This window comes from Lissotriton vulgaris, chromosome 5, assembly GCF_964263255.1.
Source record: "Lissotriton vulgaris chromosome 5, aLisVul1.2, whole genome shotgun sequence".
NCBI lineage: Eukaryota > Metazoa > Chordata > Amphibia > Caudata > Salamandridae > Lissotriton > Lissotriton vulgaris.
Genome location: NC_141693.1, coordinates 1,603,103,405 through 1,603,126,811, shown reverse-complemented (window position 1 = coordinate 1,603,126,811; position 23,407 = coordinate 1,603,103,405). Strand labels below are relative to the sequence as shown.

The 23,407-nt window shown below is 48.0% G+C and overlaps 1 protein-coding gene across 1 annotated transcript in view; it reads left to right on the top strand.

The window, feature by feature from the left end:
* Positions 1 to 3,588: 3,588 nt before the first annotated feature.
* The window catches only part of IRF9 (interferon regulatory factor 9), a 137,374-nt gene continuing 117,555 nt past the window's right edge, over positions 3,589 to 23,407 (top strand). Inside the window, exon 1 of the mRNA XM_086923744.1 lies at positions 3,589 to 3,789. The gene's annotated coding sequence lies outside the window, so the exon portion shown is untranslated. The remainder of the gene's footprint in view (positions 3,790 to 23,407) is intronic.

The window sequence follows — 23,407 nt, the reverse complement described above, 5'->3', positions numbered from 1 at the left end:
CTCTGACAAAGACTTATTCATGAACTGCTCTGGATGTTCTTTTTACAAGGCCGAGGAAGTAACAGGGAAAGATTTTGCCGAGCTTTGGTGGAAGTTAAAGAAGCAACTTTTAAAATGTTGCAAAGACGCTCGGAAGTCATGTCACTCTATGTCAATGAACAATAGCATGGTGACGTTCATACCCTGGAAGAGGTGGCTTTGTGGTCTGACAGCCATCAACCAATCAGAGTGCTGAACTTTTAAAAAGAAATACATTTAGTTAAATTAGAGAGCAAAAATGATATAAAAATTGGGCCTCTTGAAGGGATTGGGGCTGACTGTTTCCTGAGGGCGAAGTGCTGTCCGATTTCCTATGGACTGTAAGCATTCTACTGTTTATTAATTTGTTTCCCTTTCAGGTCAGAAAGCTAACTTAGGGAATAAGGTTTATGTTTTTCTTGATTCATTATTTTGAGTAATGTTGAATTGACAGTTATTTTTGAGCCAATGTTTAATGCATTAATCTGAATTAATAAAACTAAATGTTTGATTCTAATAAAGAGAGTTAATAAAGATTATCCAATTATGAATTTTAAATAAACTTTTAAAATGACAAGCTGGTCTTGTTTATTGTAGTTAGAATCAAATCAACATATCAGATCCATTTGCCTCATGATTCAGCTGCTCTGTTGTTTCTTATGGGCCTGGTATTGATTGGTAAGTGTGGTAGTGGATTGTGACATCATTTATAAAGAATTTTAGTTGGAACGCTGGATCAGCCTGTAATTACTGGGGTCAGAGATTGCACCCTTTGTAAAGATTGGAATAACTACCTACTATTATTAGTAGTAGTAGTGTGCAGCTTATCCCCCTCATCAATCGTCAATGTGCTCGGTCTTTAACAGTTCATGCAACCTTCTCACCCATGCTTGTCCTGCCAGTGCTCTGCCGTCCCGCGGCAGGCGCTCTCCTGTTCTGGGAGGGCGGGCATACCTGCCACGGGTTTGATGCTGTGTCCTCCGGCTGCAGCGAGGTCGTGTCTGAAGAGAGGTGGCGGGAGCAGACTACAGAGAGCCCTCCGCGCTCTGGCCAGCACCTGGGTACCAGGCTTGGTCCATGCTCCACTTCAGGGCACCAGACTCCTGTCTCTTTGGTTTCAGTGGCATACAGGAAGCTACGGGATCGGAATGAGGAGTAGCGGGGACGACAGCAAACTGTGTATGGGTCACACAGCAGCACAGGAGCAAGCACTCTCATAATTCTTTGGGGTCCCAGAAGCAGGTCAGCTGCACATGCAATCCAAGTCACAGTGGCACCATGAATCTGCAGTTCCGACCTGGAACTCCGGATAGGAAGTCTGTCACCCCCGACACGTGGGAGACGCAGATAGCTCTCCTCTGTCCTCCTCCCTCTGGAAGGCCCCAAAGCACTGAGGTCTCGCTGCACCCGGCTCCTCCTGGATAGGCTCAGTCACTCCTTCTGCAGGATTGGCAGGCCCCTTTCCTCTCTCAGCAGGCAGGCTGGCACCTGTGCACTTCAGGCCAGGTGAAGAGCTTCTTCCCACAAGGTGTGACATCCTGCTCCTCTGGGAAGCCTAGCGCCAGGCAGACACCAGCTGTGGGTACACCGCAGTCCCCTGAGTACTCTGCAGGGCGTTCCCTTCCCTGTCTTGGTCATAGACAACTTGGAACTGGATCAATAGGTGGGTCAGTGGGTCTTACTTGTGTACAGTCCAAGCATACAGGGGGTGTGGATCCACTGTCTGCACTTTCAAAACCTGTTTGGGGGATTCCCCTTTCAAGTGTCCTTCTCAGGCTGCTCTCCAGATACAGCTGCTGTGTGTTGAGGGGTGCTCCTCTCAGGAGGGTAATCTCCAGCCTGGAGCTCCCACAATAGAGGCGCAGAGAAGTGTGCGCTTTCCGCACCTGGCTGTCATCAGCAACAACGAAGAGTGATCAAGGTAAATAAGTCCCTCCCGGCGATGTCACTTGATGACCCGAGCTACAAGCTTTTATGCCGGCGTTGCCTGCATCTTTTCACTCCTTCTCTGTGTGCGTCTTTGCGGTGTTTGTCGTATACACCATCTGCATCTGTGCAGTTTTGCATTAAGTGCAGTAGACGTGTTTGAAACTTTCTGTGTGGCAGATGGCAGAACACCTTTTGTGTTCCACATCTGTCTGTCCGGTATTGATGTGTTGATACAGTATCACTGGCAAAGTCTGCTTTAAGCAGCGGCAAGCTAGGCCAAGACCCTGGATGCCTTACTTCAGACAGGCTCATTGAGATTACCTACCAATTGGTTTTAATATTTTCTTTAATTCTAGACCACCAGCGCCTGTTTATTATCTTTTGGCCTTTCTATCAATGTTTTTGTTCCCTTCCCTTGGTTCCTTAATTATCTTCTCTGCATCCTTTCTCCATTTGCGTTTTGGCCAGGGAGCTATTAGCACAAGACTCGCCCCGGGTATCCGTTTACGTCCAGTGTTTGTCTGTGACACTGTGAGTATGGTATGGGTTGTCTGTCAATAACGCTATGTGTGTAATAACGACATGTACAGTCTATGTGGCGAGTAGAGGTGAGCCACTGAAGGCTTGGTCAAAAGAACTGCAAGCCCATGACGAGCTGAGCTTAATTTCAGGCTGTTCTACCCTCATGCACAAAGAGGGAAAAACAAAGCATTAACATTTGAGGTAAAAAGGATAGACAAATAGATACATGGTTGGGCAGGGATAGAAAATAGACTCGAAAACCAAAATAAAAGTGGCCCCCATTAGCGAATTAGATTGCAAAAAATGTGACCCGTGTTTACAAAGTGGGGCACTCTGAACTTGTAAAGACACTGCATGGTTTTGAACTTGCTATAGGCAATGTTTGTTTTAACATAACAAAAATTAACAGTAAAAATTGGCCCAACAGACCATTAAACAAATCCAGAAACAGCCAAAAAACGGCCCATACACTAACCTGCAGGGTCAGTTCACTCACTAGGCACTACCTGATTGCCCTACAGGTCAGTTCGACCCTACATAGATCAATATTTCGTGTCTGGTTAGTACAAAGTGAACCAAGGAACCCTGTATTAATCGCAGCTTCCCTGCTTAAATCAACTTGTGTGATTTTAGCCAAAGATTGGCACTGTCACCACAGTGGGGGTGAGAACTGGATGGCTCTAAGTCCATGTTTCAAAACTATTACATTTAATAAGAACTTCTCAGTGCAGTGCCAAAATGGACGTATTATTGTCGAATCCTCCACATGCAAAAGAAATACATATGTTTGCATTGTGATTTGCCTTCATCACGTGAAGTTTGTTGTAAGATTTGCATGGCAAACATTTTTAGGGCTTGACCCTGCACGGGCTGCAAGGGAGAATCCAGACATTTGACTCGGCTGCCCTGATAATTTGTCTCTCTCCACCCTAGAGGCGAGGACGAGGTTTCCTGGCGTGTAAAGTGCCTGGGAAATTCTCCCATAGGCGCTGCGGAGAGTCCCTGTGAGCAGAGCACACACGCCCCCGCCCGGCTCAGCTGCTCTCCGGGCGTCACGTGATTTCTCGGAAAAGGCAGCAGAGGCAGAGAATGAAAACTAAGCGAGCGATCCCCAGCCTCAGCCAATACAGCAGCGCTGAGGAGAGAAGGGGGACAGGGGAAGGGGGCGGAGCCGAGCCCAGTGTTCGCGAGCCGGGGCGATACGTGAGAAGCGGAGATTCAAAGTGACTGGCGACTCCACGGAACACGGGCTCTGCACAGACTCTGAACTCTGCAGAGCTTATTACCCACAGGAGGAACTTAGGAGGACACATTAAGCAGGTAAGCGCAGCCCACCCTTCCCCAGTTCCTTTCTGTGCCTCACTTCCCTGGGAATTAATGTTGTTAGTGGCCCTCTCTGCTGTCATCCAACCTCAAGGCATTAATAAGGTGAGAGGTGCTCTGCAACCGGTCTCTGAATAGTTCATGGTGTTAGAGGCCCTCAGGGCATTCATTATTTTTTTGGGGTACACAACTCACACATGCCAACATGTTGGAAGAGTTACGTGGGAGATTAATAAAAAATTGGGAAAATGTATTTTCTCCTTTGACTTTCATTGAAGCAGAGGCAATTTCAGAAGGAAGGCGGCCAGAATAAAGCAATTTTTGACTTTAAGAATCTGGGACCCCCCCCCCCCCCCCCCCCCCCCCCCCCCCCCGCTGGAATCGGGACCGTTGGCGTGTATAACCACCATGCTGACTACTATTACTATAGTGCCTTGAGTCAAAAAGACATGCTTGTACTAGCCTGGTCGAGCAGGATGAGGCAGGGCCATGGGGGTGAGTCTTCGGGTGGGGGGTTCACAGCAGGGTCGCCATAAATAGCTCTTTCACAAGCAAGACGTGTTTGGGGGGGAGCCTCTCCCCAAGCAAATGGATCGGTGACATAACGGGGGTGCAACTAGAGTAGGGTGACCAGGCGTCCCCGTTTTGCCAGGACGGTCCCTGTTTTTAACCTGCTGTCCCAGCAAATTTCAAGAAATTTTGCTCATGTCCCCGTTTTTGGAGAGGGTCGACTGAAAACGGTGGGAGGTGTTTTTTATGTTTTACAAAGCAGGGATTGTTAAGAGTTGTTTCAAAAAAGCAATTTAATTAACAGGCAAGCTACTGGGCTTACAAATTGCATTTTATGTATGTTCTTACTGCCTGTTCTGTAATTCTCTGCTGAGGAGCTCGCTCATCACTTGAAGTAAAATTGTAGTCCTTCTTCTATTTTTGTGAAATGTCCCAGTTTTTGGCTTTAAAATTCTGGTCACCCTAAACTAGAGGCTAATTTCGGGGATGGTGGGGTGGGTAATACCTTCAGCAATGTAGAGCTGCATATTTTTTTTTGGGGGGGGGTGGCGGGGGCTAATACTTTCAGTAATGTAGAGCCAAATTTCGGGGGTGGGGGGGCTAATACAGCAATGTAGAGCCACATTTCGGGGGGGGGGGGGGAGGGGGTGTAATACTTCCAGCAATGTGTTCTTGTATAATGTAACTGGTGCTCATGCAAAGTGCCTCAATACCTTCGGGTGGAGCTCGAGCGGTATAAAACTGCAAAAGAACAAGTCTAAGGTTACTTTTCAGGAAATGCCTTCTCACACTGTTACAGCAAAAGTCATTTGCAACTTGAAGGAATAGGCAGAGTGGAGCTGCATCTAGAACAGGTGAAAAACGCCACAAAGCCATGATAACAAGTAAATGGCCTCTTAAAGACCTGTGAAATGCTCGGTTGCGGCTGCAAAGACGCCAGACCACAGCAGCTGAAGATCTGTCTGTGTGTGGGGGGGAAGCTGTCTCAGCCTGGGCTGACCCACACGACGAGGGAGGGCAGGGGTGGTTGGGGTTGCTGAAGCCCATTGAACCCTATGTGCCTTGCGCGCCTTGGACATATTGCATATGCGCACAGAAACGCCCGCACCGCGGCTGAATTATAGCCGCGGTTAACAGGTTAAGATAGAAGTTAAACTATTGCTATAATGGCATTAATCAGGGATCGAGGGTGGAGGAAATAAATAATATGCTGATCCTGCAACACACTTCCAGTCCTATGGTTAGGGTTGCCTGCTCAATATTTTGATGTCCCAGATGGTACAAAAATAAGCAGTCACCTAAAGCTGTATATTTTAGCACTCATCTGTGCATACTTGGAACATGAAAATATAAATAGAAAGCACTTTTAATTGTGTTCTAAGGCTGCCTCAATGATCCATGACTGTTAATTAAAGGAAACTAAGACAGAAAAGTCGATTTACGAATGAATGCATATGATTTTATTTACAATCCTATTTAGTGTCGTGAGGAGGCTTTTGCAGGCTCTTTAATCATCAAATGGCTGGTATTTTTCTTTTGGCAAGCCTACTTTATATTTCTTTTCATGAAAAGCATTCTCACATTACTGCAGTAAATGTAAAATACAAATGTAAGGACTAGGCCGAGTGGGGGCCAAGGGGGCACTGGAACTAGAAAAAAAACTAAGCCTCAGTTACCAGTTTAAAGACTATTTGCATGTTTACATTCCTTTTGTAAAGACCTGTGAAAAACTCAGGCGTGCTGTGCTGGAGATAAGACTGCAGACACAGCACAGCAGAGCCGGCAGCAGCTCCAGCTGAGACGCACTACGGGGGAGGAGGGGGCAGAATCCCTTGTAGTCCTATGGGCCTGGGCAGAAGTGTGACCGGGAATGTGCGACCCCTTTCCATCACTCCATGGCCCCCCTGGGGGTCGTGCCCCATACTTTGAAGACCCCTGTATTAAGGGGATGTAACACCTCAAACCCCCATCCCCCCCCCCCCCCCAAAAAAAACTAAGGCCCACGCATGGGTGAATAGTGGTGTGGTGTCTCTGTTCCATTCAGTCATTAATGTTGAGCCCCACTTTACATTATCTCTGTGTGAGGCACTTTGAATGCCTGAAGACACTTGCATGACTGAGGGAGCAGCGGAGCCATGAGTCATGTAACACATTTTAGATGTTTCATTCCGTATCCCCTTCCTCTAAATTAGGCCAATTTAAAAGATCTCACTTGGATCGATTCTGAGCTTGTCGAAGGTGATCAGGCTGTATTTTAGTTTGTTCCAGGAATAGATTAAGTTTAATTAAACAAGTTCCATTCCTTCACCACCTCCTGGAGTAAGCCATGACTGCTCGCTATTGCCATGGTTGAGACAAGTTTGCAAAATGAATACTTCTGTTATTGTAATGGAATGCATTAGTCTTAAGCCCTGAAACGACCATGGTACATATCAGTATCCACCACGGATACTTCCTACTATCTGTTGTATTGCTAATTGCTATTGCCACAGAACCCTAAGAAAAAGTCTCACAATGTCCTCATGTCTCAGGACCCCTAACACGTTGGGCAAGCCATTCAGATTGGGAGACCACAGAACTAGAAGTGGTCCAGTTTGTTTTAGCCATGGAACTAGGAGACTTGACATCTAATCTCGGCTTTACCCGTTCAGGTAACTGTGCTGGAAATACACATTGTACTCTAGAGCTGGGCAGTGCCCACAACCCAGTGACGGTCCCCTGCTAAGGGTAGTCTCTTACCTGCCACTGTCTGCTCTAGTGGGTTAGTTGGAAACTATGAGATATGGTTTATAATCCTGGCCTCTCCAGTTGGCCAAATTGTGTGCTCTTTTCCTTTTTGCAAGATTGGGAGTATTTAGACTCCATTTTAAAGCTTCTAGTAAATGTATGTTAAAAATAGGACAGGATATTATCAGGGGTGAGTGTGGGGGCACATGCTATATACTCTAATATGCAGTATGATGCTAAATGTATAGCTCCTGGAGCTGTCTTAGGTCAGCTACTTTAACAAACTGTTACATCAGGGAAAACCCCTGTGCCTCTCTGTCCACTGCTCAGACGATATGTGAGCTCTTTAAAACACGGTTAACTTGAAGAAAAATAAACTCCAAGTCCATATTCCCAGTGCATTACTCCAAACTGGTTATCAGTCATTAATTGCTGAAAGAGTGAGAATTGACGACCAGTAGTACATCGGAGCCTGCAACTGGACAGAAACCACAAATGCAGGACATCTGCAAAAATGCAGCCCGGTTAGCCACCCTGGTAGCACTCCATAGCTAGGGAGCATTATAAGGTGACAGGGGTGTCCTAGCCCCCCTCAAAGACATCGTGGCAGACATGCCATTGCATCAGAGCGGTTGTTTGTCAGTACAACGCATGCTTTTACCCTGCATGCCATTACAACACGGGGATTACAACGCAAGTCGTTACGACTTGCGTTGGGGGGGGGGCGCTGGATAGTGGAATAGTTTAATTTTCTATTCCAACTTCAGTCCCCATGGATAGTAGGGAAGGTGTTGGATAGAAAATTAAACTATTCCCTATCCAACAGCGCCCTCCAGCGAAAGTCGTTGCAACGACTTTCGTTGTAATCCCCGCATTGTAATGGTAGTGCCGGGTAATAGTTGCGTCGTAAAGGATGTTCCCCATTAGAGCTCTCTCTCCTGATATTAAAGAAGAGTCCCTTCAGCCGCGCCACACCACACTGAGTTTGAAGACTTTGGTCATTAGTGCCCGGATGGGTAATATAATTAGTCTCTATTCTCATCATGGTTTCCTAGTTCCTGTACTTTAAGATTAGGGCACTCACCTCTGATGACAGGAACCCTGCTCCTACAAAATACCATTTTAATGTCTCCCCTAAGAACGGACCATCCCATCAGTGACACGGTATTGTTTCCATGGGCCCCAATGTAGGCCAGGAAATGAAGTCCCTCATACAATAGTTTGGTAGTAAAAACACATCTCTAATTGGAGTGTTTTGGGCAGCGGCCTCCCCTGGGCTCTGGTGCATCTTCCGCAGCTACACTGTTGACAGCTATGCCCCTATGCCCCACATCAGCTATCACTGCCTCAACCTACCACTACACCGCCTATCCTTACCCTGTCCAGGGTGGGAGGAGGCGGGGTGGGGGAGTGGTGGGGAAAGGGTGAGTTAGGGGCCTACACCCCAAAGCTCTCTTTGTTTGTAGTTTTGGCTGCAGACCGCTATAGCTGTCTGAAAGACATTTTTTTTCTGTTTAAGACATTTTTATTTAAAGAAAGTACAACACAAAAGATAATATAATAGTACAGTAGAACCAAGTGATATACATGTGATACATATGAAAAAGTAGTAAAAAATAAAAATATATATATATAACAGTTCATTTGTAACAGAAGAAATAAGAAGATAGAGAGATAGAAGAGATAGAAAGAGAGAAAGAGAAAAGAGGGGAAAGAAAGAAGAAGAAAAAGGAAGGGGTAAAAGAGAGTAAGAGAAGAAGAGAAATAGTAGATAGATAGGTTCAAAAATCAGAGAGAAGGGGGTGATGAGAGATAATTGGAGAAGGGGAGCCAAAGAAGATCAGATTTAACTTTAGAGGAGACAGACGAGGAAGAAGCAATAGAAATCCTATGCTCATCACAAACAAAGTTCCACCAAGTAAGCACAGATAATTTGGAATTATCCTGCTGTCTGAAAGACATGACTTACATTCCTCAAAAAAGGTACTAGTAAAAGTACAGAGAGAGTGAGTGGCCTTTGGGCTAGCCTCCCACGAGCGGTGGTTGTCATGTTTATTGTGATTTAGTATTGCTTTGATGGTCCCATTTTCAAGCCCATGGTGTTTGTGGATGGTTGTTTGTCCCATTTGTGTTCCTATTAGGGTGTGGTGATTGGGCACCAGTAGTTTGTTTGTTACACTGAGATACAGCGTGACGTATAGCTTGCAATTCGGAGTCACTGTGTGTTTTTTGATGTATTTAATTTGCAGACATAATATTTGAATTGCTGGTTAATGAATGCTTTGTTTAAGAAGTGCCTATTGTTTGGATGCCTTGGCTGTCAGAAAATCACAGTGCTATATATTAATTGTCTTTGCATATTTGTTTGTTTTTACTTTGCTGACCTATTATGTTGCAAGATTTACAGCACTTTTTTCTCTAAGTAAAGACTTGCAGGTCCATATACTTTCTGAAAGTTGTAACAAAATACTTACTCTCCGGCAAAATCGTATGCTCTCCAATATTGTGCTGTTTATGCATTTTTAGATTATCCCTTAAAATGCGAATTTCTTTTTCTGACTCCTTTTCATAACACACTTCTTTGAGGGCAAAGCTTGCAACAGTCTGTGCTACAAGGGGGCGAGTTTCCATACTGTTGAATCCCAAGCTGTTGCTTCATTAGGGGATTATCTTTCTAGGACAGCTGGGGCATTCTACTCAAAGTCGGTGAACTATAACGAAACACTTGCCATACCAAAAAGCTAAACCCATTGGTTCTGCCAGTGCTTTCTTAATTTAAATTACTCTTACCCTATTTTTAATTAACCATTAACCTGATTTAAATATCATAACTTGGATGATGCAGTGATGGTGCACCCCGACACTTCCAAGGTTGAGCCAAAAATACATCTGAGGGAGGGTGTGTTGTGAGTAAGAATCGGAGTACTGAAAGTAATCACCAGTCTGTAATCCCACCATTATTTCCTCTTTTAGGGATGCCACCTCATTCCATGCGTTCTCCTCTGCTAAGCATTGATGTGGCACTCAGGCATTCTGGGAGTTGTCTTCATTTGCATCCAGTGCACCCATTTTGATTAACACACCTGATATGAGGCCTTTTCTTGGAGTCCCTGGGCAGGCAGTGGGTGGGAACAGTTGTTCACCACGACTGCTCTCCCGAAGCCAGCCGCAGTCCAGTATTGCTGTAGGAGGCGGAAAGTAGAAGGAACTCCGATACATCATGTCACCGCAAGTAACACTCAACGAATTGGGAGTCCTATTGGTGCTTTATTGTGAAAGAAGGCTGGAACTTTAGTTTAAAGGGATACAAAAGTGGCACCAATAAATATAATGCAGAAAGAAAACTAGAAGGTACCACTATCTTCTGTGGCCTCGGTACAGACCCCAAAATGTATGTCACATGCGCAATAGGCGCAAGGCGTTCCATAATATTGACCCCGTTTGCCACTGTATCCTGTAGGGCTGCACTTAGCATCACTGGGACTTCAAAACTCCTCTAGTTTACTATTTTGTTTACTGATTCAGCCTCGGACAATGTGACGAGGCTGATAACTTGAAGCAAACCTGCAACATTATGTCTAAATCTTTGCTTCAGTGCTAGTTTAACAATGACCAGTTTTGAAAGCTGAAGCCACAGCTTCTAGGTCACAACAGAAAGAAAATGTCCCCCAAAACATACCATCCAAACTGCAAGCATCCCACCCCACCCCAGGAGAGTCAGGGGTGAGGGGTTTATTTGCCAAGGCTCTGTGTCCAGTTCATTGGCTCCTGGTATCTACTGCTGCAAGCCTCCACAAAACAGTTGGAAAGCCCTACCCCGGACTAGGGGAAGGCGCTGCAGTGTCATATTCGTGGCCATACACAAGTGCTAATTTAGAATAACAACAATGGTAATTGGTGTCCAGAAAGGGACATAGTTTGCGTTTTTTTAGTCTAATTGCAAACCCAACAAGTAGTGGTAGGTAAGCATCCCACTACGACTTCCATGCGGGTACCAGGGGCCCATATTGCAAAGTTGGATGGTTGTGGTCTCAATTTTCCAGCGATGTGGTGCACAATGGATATGGACACGCAATGGATCCAGGGCTTCACTGGTTCTTGGATTAGGGACGAATCTGTGATTTAACATGATGAAATGTCTGTTACTATAAACAATAGGAAAAAGGTTCACATGGGACAGAAAGTAGGAAAGCTGGCTGCAGCCAATGGAACCAGATCGAACTCATGAGATGCAGGCTTGAAACTTCCATGGCCTTTAGGCACGAGTGAAGGGTGAATATGGGTCCCCTTGGAGCATGGGGTAGGTCACAGAAGTGCAGTCACAACAGTGCTGATGAAAGAAAGTGTCCATGCATCCTCAGCAGTCCAGAAATGCTTCTCTGTTGTTCGTGTCGCTTTCTAGTCAGCTAAGCTTCATGGATCTCTCAGGACCCAGGCCATCCTAGATTGGCCTTTCCCTGGCAGATATTGAGTTCCTTTTAGGATCATTTAGGGGTCTTGCACCTCCGTACTCATTTTTGCGTTGGATTGGCTAGCCAGGACAGGTGCACCCAAAGTAGCAAGCAGAATCAGGTCTAACATTCAGAGGCATTCCCGACTGACATACCAATGCGGAGCCCTAAATGTGAACTTGAAGCCCCCTCCAAAACACTTCTGGGTCAGTAGTGTTTACGACAGTATAAGAAGTGGCTCACATTGTTACTCACAGTTATGTTATTTTATATTATTTTTATATTATTTTACCACTATTTTAGTGGCTCTGGGGTGCACTACCTGCAGGAATGAATATACTTTAGCAAACAGCAAGATTTGTAGGTACTTTCTTTGTAAAGCAGGAAATTCAATGCAACTTGATAGGCTGCGGATTCCAAAGAATGGAAGGGTGAACGTGTCCTGAATGCTTGTTTATTCGCCAATTCAAATTCAACGTGCTCTGTAATAAGGACTAAAACCCACATTTGGCTCAGTTCTCTATGATTGTTCTGCGTGCAGCTCGAGACTCCTGTTACCCTTTAAGGCTTTACCCAAGCATCAGTCACAGTGGTTCGATAACCATTAATCACAGCTATCAGTGCTAATAGTAATCACCATGGAAGATCAAGTAGAGCCAGTGCTCACCCAGCTCAAAGTGTATTTCAAGATTCAAATCAATCCACTTATGGCATCGAATTGAATCATATCAGAGTTCAAATACTCTGCCTTTTGTAAGAAAGATATGAGAGCTGATGCTTTTCACTTGAAGGACGAAGCAAAGCCGTTTCTTGGTGTGACCTCTGAAGTAGCTTTGCAGATGCAGGCAAGAGGGTAGTCTGGAGTTGCTTGTAACTATTCCCCTTGTCGAGTCTCTTCAATACGTTTCGGCTGCTTTCTGAATTCGCTTTTCTGATTTCCTGCATCCTGTTACTGTCTCGGGAATTCTTCATGGAGATTTTTGGATCACTGGGCTGAGCTATTCTTGGGCAGGTGACGTTCTAGCCGAGAAAGGTGAGTGAGATCTTGTCTTTGAAGTGGATAAAAAAGATATTCCTCGTTTGCTTTCTGACTGTTTGTGAAAGTTGCCCCAGCTCCCTCCTGTGACAGGTCGCGGGGGTTGAATCCTATCTAACAGTGCTTACACGGTGAAACCTTTCAGCTGTTCTCAAAAACTGCTGTGATTTAATTCAAGCTCTTTTTTGGAGGTGGGGGGTTGTTTTTGGCCTCTTCCCACAGATCTTTTTCCTTTCCAGCAAAGCAACAGCTGTTTTGTTTTCTCTTTTGTCCTGTGTTTTGTTTTTCTTGTGTGACTTTATTATAATTTCCGATTTACACGTTAGCACTGCAGGTATGGGTTAGCTTTGTGCATCTTGGTCATTTACATCAGGCAGGGTGTATTTAAAGTAATTTGTACTGCAACTGCCATCTTTGGTGTCTTCACCCTTGCTGTTCTGTTCGGTCATCTCTCTTACTGAGTCCGGACTGAAGTCTGCTTCTAAAATCGTTCATCGTATGCTGGTGTATTGGTGCTATACAAAAATGTAAACATGTATAAATGCAACCACCTGAGTCCTTTCACGTTACCTCTATGAAGTACAATCCATCTGATTCCCAGTTCCCTCCTTGGCACTGATATCAGCAATCCAAAATACACATGACCAGTCCTGGGCATGTAAACAAACAAATGAAAAGCGTGTAAACCACCAAGAAGTATATGCAAGCGGCCTCGAATGCTCGACGTTGAAACAGGAATCCCCCGTGATCTAGATACACTACTGCTACTATGTGGTGGTTACACAGCGGATGATGGTTTTTACACGCTGACACCCATGATGATGGTCAGGCATAAAACACTTTTCTTGATGGCGACTAGATTATCTATAGACTGATTCTGAAAGTCGAAGAGTCCCTAGTGATAAGGGCTAACGACTGGTTGATAGACAGCTATCATTTGTAATAAATTGTTTTTGGGAAGAAGTGGATTCCATTCACCACATTTGTGGAAAGGCGTGAACAGATTGGAAATATTACTGCACATATGCAAATAACTTTGAGTAAGTCTAACTTATGTACAATGTTCCCAGCGCCCAGCGATTGATGGAACGATTGTTTATGGTGCCTTGGTAGCCCTGACTAGTTGTAGTCCCTGAGAGTATTAGATCCAAGTGACTTAATGTGATGCTTTAAGTTCGAGCTGTAATGATTGTATGTTATCATGTTGAAGGCAGACATTAGCAACATGCCTGTAGTGATGACAAACTGTACTTTGAAAATCCTGATAAATGCAGTGGGAAAATGTTGATATCCAGGGAAGACATGCTGGGCAGAATATGCAGTGCCCCCCTGGACCACTGTCTAACCCACCTCTAATCCTCTTTCCCCCGATGCCACACGCCACAATTGTTAAAGGGGAAGCTGTCCCACAGGTACAGCTTCCTCTTTGCAAGTCAATTACCACCCAAGTGTGTGTTGGTAACTGATCAATGGTTTTAAAACACTGATGTGTGACATTCCAAATCGCAAATAGGAAGTGGATGCAATTCTCACACTCCTTCCCAACCACACATCACAAGGCGTCATGAAGGTTGCTTTGTGAAGTAAGTTTAGGACACTTCTGTATAGCTATTAGTGAATCACAGGCTTTGCAACTGCAACAAGCTTCCGACCTTCAGGCATTTCCACTGCAAGACCTTTTTAGCACATCAGGCCTTTTGTCACATGCTCTACTTAATTTTTGCTTTATCCCATCCTTCGAAGGGAAATTTTTAACCTTCTGGCAATAAATAATGGAGATATGCCTTTTCTCACTGAAATATGGTTTCATGAGCTGTCAGACCTAAATCTCACAACTGCTTCACTAAATGGGTATACAACTGTTCATCGAGGGCCAGGTGGAAAGAGAACAGCTTAACCAACCTAGGATTTCTTTGTCTTAAGATATTAAATTATCACTTGTCTTAACCAACTAGTCTCTGGTTAGAATTACCAAAAAGACCACCATTTTGGTTACTTAATCATTCTGATAATAAAATATGAGTGGTGTTGGGGTTTATTCATACAGTGAGATTCGACTCACTGACACTTGACTGGCGTCTACCCGGTGTCAACGTTGCAGCCCTCTGCTCCTGTAAAGTTTCTGGATCTACTTGGACCCCAGACTGCATGACTTTTGTCAAAGCAAGGGTACAAATGTTTCCTTGATAGGAGCTGTGCATGAAGTGAGGAGGACTTTTTTTTCTGGCAGAACTGCTGGTTATTCTGGTGGGAAGTGCAGGTTCCCTGCTTTCTGCTAGCCGCTCTCACCACCTTTTTCTTCACAATTTCCTTTCATACAAATTTGGTGTTTTGTCTCCTGGAGATCTTGAGTGATACCTGTGTTTTTCCAATGCTCGCAAAACCACTGGCTCAGTTTATTGGCTCATTTGTCTGCAGTACAGTACCCGACGGGTGTGGAGGATGCACAGTTGCCTGGGCTAGCATGCACCAGGGTCCCTGTGTAACTGGAGCGAGAGTCTGGCTGGTACCAGCAGATGACAGGCCTGAACTCTTTGAAGACAAATAGTTCTGAAACAGCTGCTGCAAGGTCGGAGGCGCATAAACCCCTGGCATGATGCCCTTGATACTGGCATGACGCCCTTGACCCTGGCATGATGCCCTTGACCCTGGCTTCACTCCCTTCGCCCTGGCATGACGCCCTTGACCCTGGCATGATGCCCTTCACCCTGGCATGATGCCCTTGACCCTCAGTGCTAAGTCAAGGTGGTGTCACTGGGATTCCTTCTAAGCAACGGCCTCGCTCACTCTTCAGGCGCATGTCCATGCTGTGTAGACCTCCTGCTTCCAGGCACTTCACTAGCTGGGAAAGATTCTTCCATTTCTACAGGAAGCGCTTTGTTCTCAAGTTATAGCTGTTAATAGTCTCTATTTAGTACTTCCGAAACTATGCACTCCTGAAACCTCAACAAAACAACACATTTAGAAAGATTGTGTGCTTGATAAAGTTCCAACACATATTACCAGGTCAAATAACATTGTTGGAGGGAGAGTTTTTAGGGGCAACTTAACTTGAGGTGGGGTGCGCAGGAACGCTCAACTAGAGGCTGGACAAGAAGGAAGGAGCAGGGGCAGGGAAGTGATGTGTTGCTGTTGGATAAGACCAACAGAGACATCCTGCCAGCCCCTTACTCAACTTTTAAAAAGTGCTTGCACAGGAAGAGAAGCTTTCTTTGGGGTGTGGTCTGCTGAGGCGGAAGGTGCTGGAGCCTGGCAATGGGCAGTTGGAAGGAGGAACCCCCTGACTGCCCCCCCAGGACCCTAAAAGCGTCAGAAGTACCTCAGGTCCATTACTCGTTTGGCCTGAATTGCTGCCTTCCGCTATCCACGAAACCTTGTGCAAGGTAAAATCTGGCTCTCCCCCATTGATCCTCTGCCCATCCCTATACTTCAGTTATTGGACTCCTCCCAGCTTTCCCTGATCTGCACCACTCTGAATCTTTCTCTCAAGACTGCTACTGTCTCGGCTAGGTGGAAACACGCTATGATCACACCTTTGCTAAGAAGCCTACTGCGGACCCTAAGGTCCTTTCCAATTATCGCCCCATCTCTTTGCTGCCTGCCTTCTCTAAAGTCCTAGAAAGGCACATCCATCACCATTTGTCCCAGTTTGTCACTATTGCACCCCTCACAGTCAGGATTCCACTCAGGTTTCTCTACAGAAACCACGCTTCTTGGCGTCACAGAGAACCTTCGGTCTCTGCTAGACAGAGGTGAGTCTGCCGCGCTGATATAACTTGATCTCAGCGCGGCGTTCGATACGGTCTCGCATAAAATCCTTCTCGAATCCCTAGCCGATATGGGCATTGGAGATTTAGCTTTTGATTGGTTAGCCTCATTCCTAACTGATCGTACATTTCAAACTTTCTCCCACACAGCTACCTCCTCTATCTATCCCCAGCCTCACGGTGTTCCCCAGGGTTCTATTCTCAGCCCTCTTCTTTTTAACCTTTATGTTACTCCACTGGCTCATATCGCTGACAGCGTCGGACTAACCTTGTTCACTTACACAGGTTGTCTTTTTCCTCTCTCAGTCTGACAGTGCCTCTGCCTCCCTCCTTCAGATTGGGTTGGGGCAAATTGCCAGGTGGATGAACCAAAATCTTCTCAAGCTGAATGGTGGGAAAACAGAGGTACTGGTCCTTGGGCACAAGCAAGACCTTTGGACCTCCAGGCATTGGCCTTCGGAGTCAGGCCCGCTTCCATTCCCATCGGAGCATGTGCGCAACTTGGGGGTGGTCATTGACCGTGATCTGACAATGCAGTGTCAGGCTAACAGGGTCTCGTCTATCTGCTTCACCGGGGTGGTCATTGACCGTGATCTGACAATGCAGTGTCAGGCTAACAGGGTCTCGTCTATCTGCTTCACCATCCTGCGCTGGCTGAAGAAGATCCTATGGATGTTGCCAGCTGACACCCAGAGATCTGTAGTGAGTGCCTTGGTTACCTCCCGGCTCGACTATGGTAACATTCTCTACCTAGGGGCAACCAAGGCAGTCACGCGACGTCTTCAACTTGTGCAAAATGCCGCGGCACGCCTGCTTAGTGGCTGTCGCAAAAGGGATCATATAGCGGGACGCCTCCGTGATCTTCACTGGCTGAAGGTGGACAGTCATGTGAAATTTAAGGCACTCAGCTATATGTTCAAGATCAGGAAGAATACTGCCCCCAGTTATCTCCAAACACTTGTGAACATCTACTCTCCTTCTCGTTCCCTCCGCTCCTCTTCCCAAATTCTTTTTACTGTTCCAAAGTTCAGACTGTCCAGAATGGGCGGTAGGTCGTTCGCTTATCTAGGGCCCAAGTTGTGGAACTCCCTTCCTCTGAACATTCGTTCCGAGGACTGCTATGCTCGCTTTCGTAAAGCTGTTAAGACCTGGCTTTTTAATCAATAACTGAGTTTTCTCCGTGCCTTCTGCTAGCTGAAATTTCTTAGCGCCGGGAAACCCTGTCGGGTAGCTGTGGCACTTTAAAAACTCAATAAATAAATAAATAAATAAGTAGAGCCCAGGAACGGTGCGCAGAAGCAGGGGCCTCTGCGCAGGGAGACAACAGACCCAGGAGGAGAGCCAGTGAAGACCGCTCCCTGAAGAATGCACCCTCTTGGAGACCCAGAGGGCAAAGGAGAGTGCTCCCAGTGGCTGGGGGGCGCCACCAGGAGCAATAAGACGCAAACATGGGGCAGATCGGATCCCCAGTGGCTAAGATATGGCCCACGGAAGGTAGGTGACCTTTGACCCCTAAGAAGACCGACGACGAAGTGCGTGGGGCTCCGCCGCCGGTCTCAGAGATCCTGCCCGGGGTGGGTCAGGTCTCGGGGGCTGCCCCCAAGGGGAAGGGAAGCCAGGAAGCGTGAAGGTACCCCGCAGAGGGGCCAGGGGACCACCCTGGCCCCCACCAAAGATAGAGGCGGGGGAGCACGATCGCGCCCCGCGAAGATGTAATCTGTGGAGCACTATCGCGCTCTCCGTGAAGGTGCCCCCGTGGGGTGCCAGGAGCCCACCCTGGCTCCCGCCAAAAAATGAAGCTGGGCTCCCCTTCAGGGGGGCGGGACCCGGGATCCCATCCCCGGGCCCCGAAGCCAAAGAGCGCCGTCGCGCTCCCCGTGAAGATGCAGGAGTCAGGGGTGCCAAGAGCCCACCCTGGCACCCGGCAAACAAGTGAAGACGGGGAGTGCAGGCACACTCACCGCTAAGAGAGGAAAAGGGGCCCAGGACCCCAACTCGGGCCCCAAACTCACTGAGGGGGCCCGGGAGTCCATCCCCGGGCCCCGAAGCTGAAGGGAGGCGGGAGGAGTGCCGTTGCACTCCCCCGAGGTCCGCTGGACCGGCAGGAACCTCCATGTCAGCCGGCCGGAGTGGACAGACCAGAATGAATGTGCCAGGTCCCGCCGCCGCACACGGAGGTGCGGTCCATGCTGGGAGCCGGCCAGAGCAGCCGGGGGTGGCCTCCCCGGGCTACTTGCCTGCACAGTGGCCTCCCTGAAGAGAGAGCAGCACTCACCTGCAGGAGCAGCCGGGGGTGGGCTCCCCGAGCAGCAATGAATCCCCTGTGGGTCCGGGAGGGACCCGGCCCCCCACCTACGAGCGGGATGCGGCAAAGCCACCAGCGAGATCGGGGCTCCCCTAGACGCAGCGGGGGAGCCGCCACTTCAAAATGCAAGAGTTCCCATAATGCCTTGCAGGCCAGGACTGACCTGCAAGGGTAAAAAGCAGCCTTCTTTGCTTGTGGTGGCCCCAGGAGGACGGGGTCACCTCCACATGAATGCAAAGGTGATGGGGGAGCTGCTGGAGAAGCACAGTCTCCCCCCAGCACGAAGAGATGTCCCTCCCTAAGAGTCCTGGGGAGTTTAAAGGAATAACCCCACAAGGGCTTAGCCAGCATTTATCACCTTCTGGGCTGGAATGTTTGTTCTACAGCTGAGGGTGTATTGTGAAGTGCATCATGGAGTTAAGGGCTGAGTTTGGGATGTCTGGAGAAGGGCATCCCCTGCAGGTGAAGAGGTGTAATTGCACCAAACTGCATTTACTAATGGTTATTTCTTTTAGGGGGAATGATGGTCACGTGTTTAATGTGAAGTACAGGATAAAAGTGATGTCATAAGCAAAGTGGGGTTATGTTGTCAGACATTCCTGCCAGGGTGTCTGACTGTATATGCGTAATCCTGTCATTTCATCTGTGATGTCTTTTGGGGCTGTAATTGCAATGCATTCTAATGATACCCAAATGTGATGGGTACTATCATTCTAAAGTGTTGCTTAAACATGTATTCTTGCTGCTGCGCTTAGGTGAAGAACGCAGACAGCTAGCCCTTAAGATGTAGAGGTGCATACTTCATGGTTATTAGGAAATGCACAGTCAGGGTTGTGTGTCACCAAGACAGTGTTACCTAATTTAAATGCTTGTTTAAATACTTGGGAGGGGTCGCTATTGGGATGGTGCCAGTGCGCAGGGCCCTCGCTCCAGGTTATGTTCAACTAACTGCATTGGGGCAAGATGATGTGTGTTAGAACTGGGGGTCTCTAGTTGGCAGAGGTAGGTACCACTGTCCAAATAGGGACCCTTGCTTCTAGTCAGGGCAAGGAGATAACCCTCTTAGATAACCCCTGCTCACCCTCTAGGTAGCTTGGCCTGAGCAGTCTAGGCTAACCAGAGGCAATGCGTAAAGTATTTGTACCAACACTCATAGTAACACAGTGAAAACACCACAAACTGATTCCACAACAGTTTAGGAAAATAAAGGTATTTATTCTAAACTACACAAGACCAAAATGACAAAAATCCAACATACACAGTTCAAGAATATGGTTTCAAAAGAGTTCTTCAGGTTGTAATCAAAGTTCTGTAAGTTGCGGTAAAATAATCCACAGATGCGTGAAAAGTTCACAGTTGCGTCACGTTTACTCACAGTACCTTTTAGATGCAACAAAGTTCCACAAGCAGGAAGTTGGTGCGGTGGAAAACAAGCGATGCGTTACTCCTGAGACCCTGGGGAGGCGATGCGACAGCCCCGCTGCAGCAGCGGGCGTGTTGCGACGAATCCGGTCTGTATGGGGAGGAAGGCCACTTGCGTGGATTCCGGTGCGTAGGTTCCGTAGGAAGTCTGTTCTTGCAAAGGCACGATGCGATGATCTCGTAGGGGCTGCGACGATCTCCGGGGCGACGATGCGCGGTCCAGCGGTGATCCTCTCTCTCGCAGCTCCTCGATGCGATGGTTCTGCGACGATGCTCGCAGCGACGTGATGCGGTCCGCAAGCAAGCGGTGCGGTGATCTCACCCAGCGACGAAAGGCTCTGCGACGACACTCGCAGCGATGTTCGATTCTCCCGCACCGGTCTGGTGCGTCCCGCAAACGAAGGATGCGACGGCTCCGGCAGCGGCGTCAGGCGCTGCGCCGATCTCGACCTTCGTAGCGGCGGGAAACTTCTCGCACTGTCGGGGATGCGCTCCGCAAGCGAGCGATGCAACACTTTTCAGTTTCAAAAGTCTCTCAAGCTTAGTTTCAAGCTTCCCAGCTCAGGTACAACTTCCAGAGGCCCCACAACTGGATCAAGCACTCTAGGAAGGACAGAACTCTCTCAGCAGAGTTCAGGGAAACTGGGGGTGAAGTCCTTTTGTTCCTGGGACTTCAAAAACAGGGAGCCAGCTCTTCTCAGGCCCTTGGAGATTCCTTCAAGACAGGGGACACAGCTCACAGCAAAGTCCTTCCCCTCTCCTTGGCAGCAAAGCAACAGCAGGTCAGTCCAGCAGAGCAACAGCAGGACAGTCTTCCTTCTTCAGAGTCAGCTTTCTCCTTGGCAGAGGTTCTTTGTTGATTCCAGGATGATCTAATTTTCTGTTGTCAGGGGTCCTGTACTTATACCCCTAAAGTCTTTGTTCTCTCTGTGCATGTGGGCCCTGAGCCCGGTCTGAACCAGTTCTGGGTGGATCCTGAGCACTTTGTTTTGCTGGCTGCATCTTTCCTTTCAGAGTGAGGGGCAGAGTCCTCAGCCGCCCAGCAGGAGGTGGAGCCAGCATTGTGGCAGGCAGGCACAGCCTTATTCAGGTCCAGGTGCTAACTCCTCCCACCACTCAGGTTGCAATGCATTCATTCAGCCTAGTGCTGACTCATCCAGCCTCCTGGGGAATTCCCCAGCCCCTGTCACTCACAAACCAGACAGTCAATACACAAACAGGCCCAGGCACACAGAAGGGTCAGACAAGAGAACAGCAACTTTCTAAAAGTGCTGTTCTCAAACACAGGATTTAAAAACCACCTTTCCTAAAAGATGTGTTATTAAATTCTGAGTTCAGGGATACTAGATACTTATGTCCTATCTTGTTCCTATGGGAAGAAATGCTGTTAACCACTGTAGCCAGCATCCCCCATGTTAACCTATGGAGCAAGATAGCCTTACAATAGTGAAAAACGAAAATGGCTGTAATTCACTACCAGAGCATTTCACCTGCACTAGTACATGCTCTACCTTTCACATACACTGCACCCTGCCCAGGGGGGTACCTTGGGCCTTCCATAGGGGTGACTGATGTGCACAAAAAGGGAATGGTTAGGCCTGGTCAGTGGGGACACTGGCCAGGCGAACATGGCAGTTTCTAAACTGCCCATAGGCACTGCAGTGGCAGGCCTGAGACACCATTTTAGAGCTACTCCTGTGGGTGGCACAATCAGTGCTGCAGGCCCACTAGTAGCATTTGTCACCACCAGCCCTGGCACACCCAGTGCACTTTACTAGGGACTTCATGGTGATACAAATATGCCAATCATGTATATCCAATCATGATAACACTTTAAACAGAGAGCATATGCACTTTAGCACTGATCAGCAGTGGTAAAGTGTGCAGAGTCCTATTGCCAACAGCCACGGGGCAGGCAAAATAAGGGAGGAAGAAGGAAAAAGTTTGGGGATGACCCTGCAAGAAGGGCCAGTTCCAACACAACCCCCTTCCAGCCTAAAGCCAGGGTAGACCAAACGATACCTCGATGGGATTCCCTGCTTAAGGCGATAGAACACGGAACCTGGCCCAAACGGCAGGGCACTATTCCTGTTCTACGCCTTCCTGAACCTGGTTGTATCACTCTATCCATACTCTCAGGGTCCACCATGCCAATCCATATGGAACCCTTCACCTCACCTGTGGACACCACCTGTGCAGCACCTAACCTTAATTTCCTCACAGGTGTGTCCCAACAGACCAACAGCAAGCCACAGTGACCACCAACAGTGATCAAGGATGAGACCCAGGCCTCATGCCTCTCATGGCTCTCAAACCCCTGTGGCATCAGAGGGTGGGGGGCAGTAGCCCCAGGTGCTTGGCACCCTTTGTCCACTCTCTCTCTTGTCAGTTCAGGTCTGACACTCTGGCACTGACCCACCAGTCCCGGACCTGTATCCGTCCACCAAGACAACCAAGAACACAACTTTCCTACCAGTTCAGGACCTCCCTCCAGCAACTGGTCTCCCAACCTAGGGTTTAACCCCTCAGGTTGCACCGGGGTCAGAGGCGAGTGCTCCCTCCCTCTGCACCCCCTTCCAGAGCGCTGCACCCTCCCTACTGGAGGGGTACCCCTGGGAACCATATTGGTCAGGACCCAGGTTACAGATGTCCTCCCTTCCAGGTCAGGCAGATCCTGAACCTGATCTCCCAACCCAGGGACCAAAACCTGCGGTTGTGCATTCGCCTGGCACCCCAAGACTTCTGGGGACTCACATAGTACCCCCTTGAGGGTGACACACAACTCATGTGTCCTGTGACAGTCTGCCTGGCGCAGATCTCCCGACCCCTGTCCACCTGACAGTGCGGGAAGATCCCCCAGGACAGAAGTGGTGTCACCATGGTCACTCCTGGGAGACTCAGCCCTTCTGACTGGTCCCTGGCCCACTGGTTCTCCCACTGGGGACTCCTTCCCCCTCTTACCCCTCAGTCTGGACTTCTGTACCCTCCCAAATGGAGCGGCACTGCCAAACACCAGAACTGATGGAGGCCTGGTTACAGGCACTCCCCGTTCACCGGACACTAGGAGTTCCTCCTCAAATGGCCTACAAGTACAGTCTAGGTCCCCATCCTGGTGTTCCCTTAAGGAACCCTTCAGGCCCTGAGACTGGGTTTCGGGCACCGTGAGACACACCATCCCAAACTCATTCCTTCTCCACTGAGACCGGACATGAGCCCCTACACCCCTCCCACTGGGACCTAACCGGGCTACACTGAACCTCCTCCACCTCACAGGTCTGGAAGATATCTAAGCCACTCCTTTTGGGATCACTCCACAATGCCTCCTCAGACTCTCTGGAATCCACCAAGAGGTCTGCCTCCAACGCAAGTTTTCTGGGGTGAGAGAACTCACACTCCA